This window comes from Littorina saxatilis, linkage group LG16, assembly GCF_037325665.1.
Source record: "Littorina saxatilis isolate snail1 linkage group LG16, US_GU_Lsax_2.0, whole genome shotgun sequence".
Lineage (NCBI taxonomy): Eukaryota > Metazoa > Mollusca > Gastropoda > Littorinimorpha > Littorinidae > Littorina > Littorina saxatilis.
This window is the reverse complement of record NC_090260.1, coordinates 16029446-16042428: the sequence shown is the minus strand read 5'-3', so window position 1 is coordinate 16042428 and position 12983 is coordinate 16029446. Positions and strand designations below refer to the sequence as shown.

Sequence of the window (12983 nt, the reverse complement as noted above, 5' to 3'; positions counted from 1 at the left end):
TAGCTGGAACTAGACTCGCCCGAACCACTATCATGTCTGCTCCTGTGTCCCGCAGACCTTCGCCCTTCACTCCGTTAACGTAAACGTTGCAGTGGGGCTGGAAATGTTTCCTGGAGCACGGAACGCAGAGTTGTGGAATTGTGCATGAGCTCGTGACGTCCCTTAACTCCTCGCTGCCAACAAAGTGTACGCCCTTCTGGTCAGCCTGTCTCTTGTGGCAGTCCTTCTTCACGTGGCCCCGCTTGTTGCAGTAGTAACACTGGATGTCAGTTCTGGAACTTGATCCTTTGTGTCCCTGATCGTCCTTCCCGTCCTTGGGTCCTGAAGAACCTGAATTTCCCGATTTTCCCGGCCGTGAGCCTGAAGATTTGCCGGAGATCGCCTGGGCGTCCTCGTGTACTCTGATCCAGTCGGCTGCCTCCTGAGTAGTCTTTGGCTGGTGTTCCTGCACGAAGGTCACCACCTCAGGTCGCAGGCTGGACATCAGTTGTTCCATGACTATGAGGTCGGCAAGGTCGTTGACGGTCCAGTCCTTTTCGGCCATCTCCACCCAGCGCCGCAGGTAGAGATTAAGGCGTGCCACAAACTGATGACTCAGCTCGCCGCTCAGTCTCTTGCTGTTACGCAGACGTCGTCTGTAGGCTTCCGCAGTCAGGTTGAAGCGCTGGAGTAACGCCTTCTTTAGTGCCTGATAGTCTCTCGCCTCGTCGTCCTCCAAAGCGTTGTAGAGCTGCAATGCGCGTCCTTTTAAGCAGGTGCTAAGGCGGCTAGCCCACGTGGCCTCTTCCCACTTCTGGTCAGATGCAATGCGCTCAAACCGGCGTAAAAAGTCGTCGAGCTCGTCCTTGTCATCGTCGAACGTCGGCAGTCTCGTACGGTCGGCAACAAACGTCGGCGCGCTAGCCTGAGTAAGCGTACCCTTCTCGGCCTGTAGCCTAGCTAGCTCTAGCTGGTGATCGCGATCCGCCTGTTCCTTCCGGTCTAGTCTGTCACGTTCGTCTTTCTTTTCCTGTCTGTCAAGTTCGGCCTGCCGTTCCCTTTCTTGTCTGTCAAGTTCGTCTTTCTTATCCTGTCGGTCACGTTCGTCTTGTCGTTCCTGTCTCTCACGTTCGTCTTTCCTTTCCTGTCTGTCTCGTTCTGCCTGTCGTTCCCTTTCTTGTCTGTCAAGTTCGTCTTTCTCTTTCTTGTCCTGTCGGTCACGTTCGGCCTGTCGTTCAGCCTGTCGTTCCCTTTCTTGTCTGTCAAGTTCGTCCTTCTTGTCCTGTCGGTCACGTTCTTCTTTTCTTGTCAGTCGCTCAAATTCTTCCTTCCGTTCTACTTCTAAGCGTTTTAGAACGCTTCGGGCTCTAACGCGTGCGTCTCGCTCAGTCGGTTGCTCGCTGCCAGGAGTCTCGAAAGTTATTCTCCTCGTAGGAGATCCCCCTGTGGCCATGGTTAGTTTTAGCAAAGCTTTATTACCAAAGTAAGTCTAACGCAGCTATAGCTAGAACACGCGGTGATGAAATGGATACAAAAATCCAGCAACCGGAAAATGCAGAAGAAAAATCCAAACGGTGTAGAACAAAACGCGTAGCCTACTTTATGGCTGCTTTTTGCGGTGAAACAAAGTGTTTCCCACAGCCGTGGCCTACTTTATCGGCTGCTTTTTGCGGTGAAACAGAGTGTCTCCCACAGCCTCGGTTAGGACAGAAGTCCTCGGACCCTTCCCCCCCAAAATTCCAACAAAGTCAAAATATGGAGAAAAATCCAAGTAAAACAAGACGGTAGAAATGTAACCTGTTACAGAATGCGAAACAACAATGTAGAGAAAACTGAGTAAAACGAATAACAAATCCGCTAACCCCGCTCAGCTCTCTGCAACGGAAAACTCTGAACGTACAACAACAAAGATTCACAAACAAAGGAAAGGGAAGTAATCACAGTTAGCGCATACAATAACTCACAAATTACAATTTACATTTCCTGCAAGATGTGAATCGCTTAAGGTGTGGTATATGATCAAAACTATACAAAAAAGGGTAGCACCAAGCAGAAAATAAGTCGAGCACTGACGAGATTATCTGCTCTTAGTTATCCTTAATTGGTGGGTCTTTATCAGTTGGAAATTAACTGAGTAAATCCCGGCTTGGCCCCCATGTGTCACGTTTCAATATATCACTTAAGGTGATTATGAACCGGTTAATTACTACTAATTAACTAACCACACCACGATCCACTCTCGCAGTCATACAATTAAATAGAGTCAACAAAAGTATAAGTTTCAGACGCCTGTTTATGTATAAACTCGCCACCTCCCTCGAGCCTTCACTCAAAATATGTTCCTTTTACGTTCTCAACACGTAACAAGAGGCGAAGCCTTCAAGGCTCACGTAAGAAATCGACAAACAGTAACACAAACTCAATCACTCCGTCACACATACACACACACACACACACACACACACACACACACACACACACACACACACACACACACACACACACACACACACACACACACACACACACACACACACACACACAGTAAGCATAGGTGAAACTATGCAAGAAAGCGAGACCCTGGATCTGCCAAGAAGTCTCGGCCCGCTCACAATAACAATGACCGAGACTTTCAGTAATTCCTTTGCGTGACGTCTAACCCTCTTACGTCATAATGTGACGTCTTCAAATAGTTTCTATCACACACGTCGAACACTTTTGACCGAGACTGACGTAATCCATAGACTCGGAAATGTTAAAGTTTCTACCACAGACATACACACATACATACATACGCACGCACAGACAGACAAAGTTTATCATCGCATAGGCTACACTTACGTGAGCCAAAAAACCAGTGTTCACTGACAAAATGCCAGTAGTGTATAGAAAATTATAGTAACACGCTGAACCCGTGTAAATATAGTTAAATGCGAATGTTCTGTTCGAAAAGCTCTAGTTCGTGCAGGGGTCACACACCCCACGTTGTCACTACTCCAATGAAATCACAGATAAGAAAAGACAACGGTGGTCAACGGGGTGCGTAAGACACGGTGCACTTAGCTTTCTTTCTGTATGCTGGTTAGCCGGTATGCTGGTTAGCCGGGTTGCTGGTTAGCCGGGTTGCTGGTTAGCCGGTTCGCTGGTTAGCCGGTCTGCTGGTTAGCCGGTCTGCTGGTTAGCCGGTTAGCGTAGCTTCCTCAGGTCCCAGCTCCAACGTCTGCAGCTAGCAGTGCCCCGTCAAAAGGCAGCCGTGCAGCGGTTACAGGAAACCGACAGAAACGAACGAAGGCTGCAAACAGAAAGCATCGGTGCACTAAACATGTCAGCTACCCCTCACCCACCACCTTAAAACATGTCATCTTTAAATATCTCATCGAGCACGTGGGCCTGCACAAAACGGACTTTTTACAACAACAAAACAGTCATTTTCCGTCCTTCTCTCCCTATCTGCAAAAACCATATACAGATTAGTATTTTAGCGTCACAGAGAGTAAATTATGCGCTAACCTGGAAAGAACAACAGAGAGTATTTCATTCCACAAACACAGACTCATCAACAGCGTTAAATAATGATTTATTACCTCAAAAGCCTATGATTGTACTCTCATGGAAGCAAAAATCCGCTTCCTCCCTGGAACAGCCTCTGTTCGTCAACAGTGACCAAAAACGTCCAGAACCCCTTGTCGAATCCTTATGCGAAAGCCATCGCCGACGAAGGAAAGTTGACGACTTGTCCTCAGCAAAATACGTGGCAGAGAGAAGAAATAATTGGTGGAAGTTCCCTTAGAGTGCCGAATATAATACTCGGTGAAAAACCATCATACTCTAGAAACTGTGTATTAGATCCTTCCCCTTCTGCCGCTGGGTGTCAAGTGCGCCGCCCTTGTGTCTCTCCCAGACAACCTAGCCAATAACACGTGACAGACCTTGTCAAAAACCAGTCCAGCTATACACAATTCTGCCTCCCCAAGCAGAAAAAAGACACGAGAAACTCAATCCCTGAAAATCCCGTGTGCGCTGTCAGCGAAAAACCGTCAGCCCTATGACAGCAGAAACCTCCACTGTAAAACTCGTGCGCAGCAAACCCTCCGTGTTCATTGAGCACTGTCAGCAAACTCTGCTGTAGCCCAATATCACGCACAGGCGCTTTCTATCATACTCGACCAAGAACAGGCACTCCACCGAGTGACACTTTCTTGGTCTCTGTCACCCGATCGTGACAGAGAACTACTCAGGAACAGCTTAGATAGATTCAAGGGGGGGGGGGGGGGGGGCAGGCCAGAGGGTGACACTGAGAGAGAGGAATTGACACAGAGACAGAGCAAGAGATAGACAGGCAGAGAGTTTGACAGACATATGCAGTCAGAAGACAGAAACGGAGAGAGTGAGAGATACATAAGGTTAAACAGACAGACAGACAGAGAACGAGAAATAAAGGACGATATATTCATATGAAAAAACAAGTCGCGTAAGGCGTAATTACTATATTTAGTCAAGCTGTGGAACTCACAGAATGAAACTGAACGTAGTCCGCCTCTAGTGCAAAAGGCAGTGAAAGTGACGAGCCTGTTTGGCGCGGTAGCGCTTGTGCTGTGCTTCATAGCACACTTTACTGTACCTCTCTTCGTTTTAACTTTCTGAGCGTGTTTTTAATCCAAACATATCACATCTATATGTTTTTGGAATCAGGAACCGACAAGGAATAAGATGAAATAGATTTTAAAACAATTTCGGAAATTTAATTTTAGTCATTATTTTTATATTTTTAATTTTCAGAGGTTGTTTTTAATCCGAATATAACATATGTATATGTTTTTGGAATCAGAACATGATAAAGAATAAAATAAAAGTAATTTTAGATCATTTAAAAAAAAATTAATTACAATTTTCAGATTTTTAATGACCAAAGTCATTAATTAATTTTAAGCCTCCATGCTGAAATGCAATACCGCAGTCCGGCCTTCGTCGAAGACTGCTTGGCCAAAATTTCAATCAATTTGATTGAAAATTGAGGGTGTGACAGTGCCGCCTCAACTTGTACAAAAAGCCGGATATGACGTCATCAAAGATATTTATCGAAAAAAAGAAAAAAACGTCCGGGGATATCATTCCTAGGAACTCTCATGTCAAATTTCATAAAGATCGGTCCAGTAGTTTGGTCTGAATTGCTCTACACACACACACTCACAGACAGACACACACACACACACACACACACACACACACACACACACACACACACACACACACACACACACACACACATACACCACACCCTCGTCTCGATTCCCCCCTCTACGTTAAAACATTTAGTCAAAACTTGACTAAATGTAAAAGCACCATATCATACAGGGTGACACCCCAAAAAATGACACCCACAAAAATGCTTATAACTTCTACATCTTGACACAACCACTTCATTTTTAGAGTACATTAACTCCAGCTTATTCATGACCCTGTGACCTGTGAAAGAAAGTGGCAAGGGTGTATGCCAAATGCTGTGACTGTTGTGCTCTTTCGGAGAAAAAACACAGAATTTGGAGATCCACTCCACAGTACGAGGTTTGTCATTGAGCGGTAGCCAAAGCAACCCAATCTAAGCCTTCCAGATGGTTACCTTTGGTGTTATTTGAAGGACCTAGTCTACCATAACCAACATTATAGTCTTAGGACCTATTCCAAGCTGGGATGATGGGAGAGGGAGGAAGGGATGGGCTGAAAGCTGACAGGCATAATCGTTCTCGCCACGGCCACGGGCGTAATGGGGCCGTCACACGCTGCGATTTTCCTAAGATTTACACAGTCACACGGCCGACTGAGTCTTAGACAAGAGCTAAAAAAAAAGTACATTTTAAGGGGTCTTAATTGCCTATATTGGACATGAATTGGTTTATACGATTCGAGTTTTACGCCCTCACGGCTTTTTGATGTTTGCGTGTTTAGGTGGTATCAGCCATCTGCACTTATGGTAGAATGACCAAGATCTTTAACGTGCCATTGTGGTGACACGGGGGTGGGAGATGGATACCGTCTCTGGGTCTGCACATAAAGTTGACCCGTGTCCGTCCCGGCCCGGATTCGAACCAGCGACCTCTCGATCACAAGTCCAGTGCTCTACCACCTGAGCTACCCGGGCCCCCCTGACAAGAGCTACGACAAGGCTACGACTCTGTCTTATGAGATTCCCTCGTAGCTTTGGGCGATAGAACTTGTTCTATCCCCGCGAGACTGTCGTAGGGCAATCGTAGCGCAAAGCCAATCAGAATGCGTCGTTGCGGCTTTCACGCCGTGACTTGAAAAAATGGCGGACAGTGGCGGACAGCGTCTCTTCGTCGATTCAAAACTTTTTGGAAGAACAGTTTCTTACTCAGATATAAAGGAGACGTTTTAGGCGTGTACAGCGGTCGGGAACCATTAATTGCAACTGTCTGGAAACTTACTTTCTCGCAAAGGCATTATGCTGAACGGTATTTTTCAGAAAGGCACTTTATTAAGCAGCCATTGCGATGATACCTAAAAAGGTTCCTGCAATGTATCGATCCTGATCCTGATCCTGATCCTGAAAGGTAGAGCGATGTTCCAACATTATTAGCGTCTGCTCTCGCGCAGCGTGTTTGCCGTGTTCACCGTGATACGTCACTTCCGCCCTGCTCGCGTGGAGTTACCGTTCGTCAATCGTTCGTAAATCGTTCGAGCCAGTCTGAGCACATGTATAGTTTCACTGTTTTCTGCTGGAAATATGCTTTCACGGTTTAATTGTCTCCCGATTGCATTTTTTTTAAACTTTCAATAGCACGAAAACAGAAAGTAAAAAGTCGGTCAATGTCCCCCTGCCTCCTCTTCTACCTCCGATGAAACACTTCACAAAATGTGACATCTAAACTCGAGAAAAACGAAAACAAATATCTTTACTCTTTTACCATTCTATAAACGTTGAAGTCGGGAAATTGGAACAGTTTCTGCTCATATTATACATCTAATATCCTCCAGCGCAGAGCCGGCAGGCGCAAAAGAAAGAGTGTGAAATATGAGACCGCGTTTATCTTTCAGGGTGCCATGTTCCAGACTGTACCGCGGCGAGCACCATGCCAGATCTAATTACAAGCAGACTCTCTGGGTCAGCGTAACATTTTGAGACGTACGAAGATCTAAATCGTCGCCTGACTAATTAGACACTCAGTGGCTTGAAGACAGCAAATACAGGCAGGATCAGGGGAGTTATCATTGAGGAATGCGTTCATGTCATACAGGCAGGATCAGGGGAGTTATCATTGAGGAATGCGTTCATGTCATACAGGCAGGATCAGGGGAGTTATCATTGAGGAATGCGTTCATGTCATACAGGCAGGATCAGGGGAGTTATCATTGAGGAATGCGTTCATGTCATACAGGCAGGATCAGGGGAGTTATCATTGAGGAATGCGTTCATGTCATGCAGGCAGGATCAGGGGAGTTATCATTGAGGAATGCGTTCATGTCATACAGGCAGGATCAGGGGAGTTATCATTGAGGAATGCGTTCATGTCATACAGGCAGGATCAGGGGAGTTATCATTGAGGATTGTGTTCATGTCATACAGGCAGGATCAGGGGAGTTATCATTGAGGATTGCGTTCATGTCATACAGGCAGGATCAGGGGAGTTATCATTGAGGAATGTGTTCATGTCATACAGACAGGATCAGGGGAGTTATCATTGAGGAATGCGTTCATGTCATGCAGGCAGGATCAGGGGAGTTATCATTGAGGAATGCGTTCATGTTATCGATGAGTTGTGTAACTTTACAACAAAGAGGGTTAATTTTCCAGCCATTTGAATTCAGTTTGTTTACGACCAATCCACAAAGGTTCTTGTCTGTATGTAAAATAATGCGACTTTTACCCTCTCTCCAAAATGTGGTCCAAAATAATTACCTCTCCGAAATAGTCAATGACACGGACGCTTTGCTGTCTCGAGATTGCCTTTAATCTAGCTGTAACTTCAGGTCACTGATGATCTGGGAGGAAAGAGCGTGCTCTGTTGCACCACACTTTGAAGTAATCCCACACTTTGAAGTAAATTACTTCAAAGTGTGGGGATGTGCCCCACACTTTGAAGTAAACCCATTTTTTACTTCAAAGTGTGGGGGGATCTTCCCACACTTTGAAGTAAACTCAGTTTTTACTTCAAAGTGTGGGGGGATCTTCCCACACTTTGAAGTAGCTTACTTCAAAGCGTGGGACTTTTGCATCGCCTGTTTGAGCCTGATGATTTTGTCCAAAAAAATGGCAAAGTCTTTTGGATGAGTGAACAGAAAAAGTGAGCGAGCCAAGAAACATAATGATGTTTGTTATCAGGCTTTAAGCAATGTCCCATTGTTGAGTGTGACGAAAACTCGTGATGACGATTTTAAAACATGTTGGGTCACGCATGGTCCAATCTTACATGGTCCAATCTTACATGGTCCGACCTTACATGGTCCAATCTTACATGGTCCAATCTTACATGGTCCAATCTTACATGGTCCAACCTTACATGGTCCAATCTTACATGGTCCAATCTTACATGGTCCAACCTTACATGGTCCAATCTTACATGGTCCAATCTTACATGGTCCAACCTTGCATGGTCCAACCTTGCATGGTCCAACCTTGCATGGTCCAACCTTACATGGTCCAACCTTACATGGTCCAATATAACATGGTCCAACCTTACATGGTCCAACCTTACATGGTCCAATATTACATGGTCCAACCTTACATGGTCCAACCTTACATTGTCCAATCTTACATGGTCCAACCTTACATGGTCCAATCTTACATGGTCCAATCTTACATGGTCCAACCTTACATGGTCCAGCCTTACATGGTCCAATCTTACATGGTCCAACCCTACATGGTCCAATCTTACATGGTCCAATCTTACATGGTCCAATATTACATGGTCCAACCTTACATGGTCCAACCTTACATGATCCAATCTTACATGGTCCAATCTTACATGGTCCAATCTTACATGGTCCAATAATATATATGGACCATGTAAGATTGGACCATGTAAGGTTGGACCATGTAAGGTTGCACCATGTAAGGTTGGACCATGTAAGGTTGGACCATGTAAGGTTGGACCATGTAAGATTGGACCATGCGTGACCCAACATGTTTTAAAATCGTCACCACGAGTTTTCGTCACACTCAACAATGGGACATTGCTTAAAGCCTGATAACAAACATCATTATGTTTCTTGGCTCGCTCACTTTTTCTGTTCACTCATCCAAAAGACTTTGCCATTTTTTTTGACAAAATCATCAGGCTCAAACAGGCGATGCAAAAGTCCCACGCTTTGAAGTAAGTTACTTCAAAGTGTGGGAAGATCCCCCCACACTTTGAAGTAAAAACTGAGTTTACTTCAAAGTGTGGGAAGATCCCCCCACACTTTGAAGTAAAAAATGGGTTTACTTCAAAGTGTGGGGCACATCCCCACACTTTGAAGTAATTTACTTCAAAGTGTGGGATTACTTCAAAGTGTGGTGCAACAGTGCTCTTGTTTACGAACGCATTAAGATAACCCTAAAGGTCATCAAAGTCTGGAGGGTTTAAATCAGGTAAGTATGGGTATCGCTGTATGTCAGTCCTCGCACTGTTGAATTGTTTTTGCAAGTACACAACAGTCAAACCAATGTTCCTATCTACAGTGGACAGGCCAGACATAAGCTTACAGTATTATTCTTTTTATTTATTTATTTTTTATCTCAGTAGCATGCAGGCTCCTTCGACCTTTACTTTTTGGCTCACGTAAGTGTAGCCTATGCGATCGTAACTTTGTCTGTCTGTGCGTGCGTGCGTATGTGCGTGCGTGCGTGCGTGTGTATGTCTGTGGTAGAAACTCTAACATTTGAAGACGTCACATTACATTGACGTCACATTATGACGTAAGAGGGTTAGACGTCACGCGAAGGAAGTACTGAAAGTCTCGGTCATTATTATTTTGACCTGGCCGAGACAAGTTGGCAGTCGTTTCTCTGTAAGTAGGCTACATGCAGACAGACAGATCTAGATCTAATGTCTCGCTTTCTTGCACAGTTTCACCTATGCTCTTTCTGTGTGTGTGTGTGTGTGTGTGTGTGTGTGTGTGTGTGTGTCTGTGTGTGTGTGTGTGTGTGTGTGTGTGTGTGTGTGTGTGTGTGTGTGTGTGTGTGTGTGTGTGTGTGTGTGTGTGTGTGTGTGTGTGTGTGTGTGTGTGTGACGGAGTGATTGAGTTTGTGTTACTGTTTGTCGATTTCTTACGTGAGCCTTGATGGCTTCGCCTCTTGTTTTTATTATTTTTATTTTAACGGGCAGGGAGCATCCTTCTTCATTGATCTTTTTATTTAATGCTAATTTAATTTTTTTGTTTTTCATTCATTATTCTAAATTTCTTAACCGCAATTCATAATCAGAAATATATCTAATTTCTAATGGAATTCCATGCTTATGAATCCCTATACATATTGTTGCAATAATAATAAGAACATTAACATAATCAACCACTGCATGTAAATATTCAGAACAATATACTGTTGTATTTGTGGGTTTTATGTACAGAGAGGCGGAGACATAGTGTTGGTTCGGCCATGCTTTATTATCAAAGACCACAACATACGGAGTGCTGTCCCTTGGACCTTTAGCTAATTGACTCACTCTAATGGAGCTATCTCTAAATGGAACATGATATGCAACCAATATCACTCGACTGCCCCATGCAACCAGTATATAAAGTTCATGTAGATCAAACTAGACTGCCCCATGCAACCAATATCATTAGACTGCCCCATGCAACCAATATATAAAGTGCATGTAGATCAAACTAGACTGCCCCATGCAACCAATATATAAAGTGCATGTAGATCACACTAGACTGCCCCATGCAACCAATATATAAAGTTCATGTAGATCAAACTAGACTGCCCCATGCAACCAATGCAATATATAAAGTTCATGTAGATCAAACTAGACTGCCCCATGCAACCAATATATAAAGTTCATGTAGATCAAACTAGACTTCCCCATGCAACCAATATATAAAGTTCATGTAGATCAAACTAGACTGCCCCATGCAACCAATATATAAAGTGCATGTAGATCACACTAGACTGCCCCATGCAACCAATATATAAAGTGCATGTAGATCAAACTAGACTGCCCCATGCAATTAACCAACTTGCAATGAAATATCTCAGTTATGAGAAAAACTACATGCAGTAGTAGGGATATATGTGAAGCTGCTAAGCCTTATCGGTTAAGCATATTCACACAATCACATTATTTTAAAAGAGAGAGAAGGAGAGACAGACAGAGACAGAGAGAGGGACAGAGAGAGACAAAGACAGACACTTAGACACAGAGACAGAGGGAGACACACCGAGACGGAGAGACAGAGACAAGGAAACAGAGACAGAGATCAGCTTACCTCTTTTAGTCACGATGACAACTGCACCAGGCTCCCTGTAACGCTGCTCGGGCTGTTTTCTTTCACAACGTGCGCTCCTCGTATGACTGCGGTTCACGTGTTGCGTTAGGTGTCGGTCCCTTCAATTCTGTGCAACACCAAAAGAGCTCTGCAGTCTGTTGTTCCTCAAATCAGATGCTGCCTATTCTCACTTCTGATTTGTGTCTGTTGCTCAAAGGCGAGATACGCTTTTCTTTAGACTTGTGAGTTTCCCCGCTGGAGAACTGGAGTCGGAATATTTTTCAGCCTGAATCAGAAAAAGCTGCGCGCCGTCTATCGTCCGTTCAATACTGACAAACTGTCACACATTGCATGTCCATATATACGGTATGTGAGTACATTGATTACAGTGCATGTCTATATACGGTATGAAAGTACACATAGCAAGACCATTCTCGAGCAGCATCCTTGTCAGTGTCCTGCTGTACCGGATGTTGCTCGTCATCGGTTTTTCCCTCACAGAGCTCACGGTCACATTCTGGTTGGCTGTGTGTGTCAGGAAGAGGGAGAGAGAGAGAGGGGGGAGAGAGAGAAGAAGAGAGCGCGCGAGAGATAGAGAGAGATGGAGAGAGAGGGCGAAAGAAAGAGAAGGGGAGGAGAGAGAGAGAGAGAAAGAGAGCGAGAGATAGATAGGGGGAGAGGGAGAGAGAGGGAGAGCAGGAGAGCGAGAGAGAAAGAGAACGTGGGGGGGGGGGGGGGGGGGGGGAGAGAGTGGGGAGAGGGAGAGAGAGAGAGCAAGAGAGAGAGAGAGAGGGTGTGTTATGTGTAAAGCCTCCGGACCGTGACAAGACTGCATGTGACACAAAATACAAGTAAAACAAAGTGTGAAAGAAGCATGACAAGCAACATGTTGGTCCTACATCTTGCATTTTCCAAAGTGCGAATTCGTAGAGGTAAAAAAATATACGTTGCTACTTGTCTTACTTCTTTGACATTTGTGGAAGATATAAGTAATTGGCACATTCTAAACATGGATGGGTACTGATAATACTACCGGTACGGTTGGCCTAGTGGTAAGGCGTCCGCCCCGTGATCGGGAGGTCGTGGGTTCGAACCCCGGCCGGGTCATACCTAAGACTTTAAAATTGGCAATCTAGTGGCTGCTCCGCCTGGCGTCTGGCATTATGGGGTTAGTGCTAGGACTGGTTGGTCCGGTGTCAGAATAATGTGACTGGGTGAGACATGAAGCCTGTGCTGCGACTTCTGTCTTGTGTGTGGCGCACGTTATATGTCAAAGCAGCACCGCCCTGATTATGGCCCTTCGTGGTCGGCTGGGCGTTAAGCAAACAAACAAACAAACAAACTGATAATACTTTGAGGCTATCAATTCAAGGTTGATCCCATTATATCCGCGACAAAAAAGTTAAAAAAATGAACTTCCGTTTCAAGTGTATCATCTGAACAGAAAGGGCTAGCTGTCTACGTTACTTACTTTGGATTCATATTGTAAATAACGGTTATTAAAAGAAATTATAGCTAACAAGAAAACTGTCTCAAATCGTCAGAAGAGCTATACAGTGCAGGTTGGGGGTTGT

At 44.8% G+C, this 12983-nt stretch overlaps 1 protein-coding gene across 1 annotated transcript in view; it reads right to left on the bottom strand.

The window, feature by feature from the left end:
• The window catches only part of LOC138950518 (uncharacterized), a 272384-nt gene extending 260536 nt beyond the window's left edge, over positions 1–11848 (bottom strand). Inside the window, exon 1 of the mRNA XM_070322252.1 lies at positions 11410–11848. The gene's annotated coding sequence lies outside the window, so the exon portion shown is untranslated. The remainder of the gene's footprint in view (positions 1–11409) is intronic.
• Between the last annotated feature and the right edge of the window lie 1135 nt (positions 11849–12983).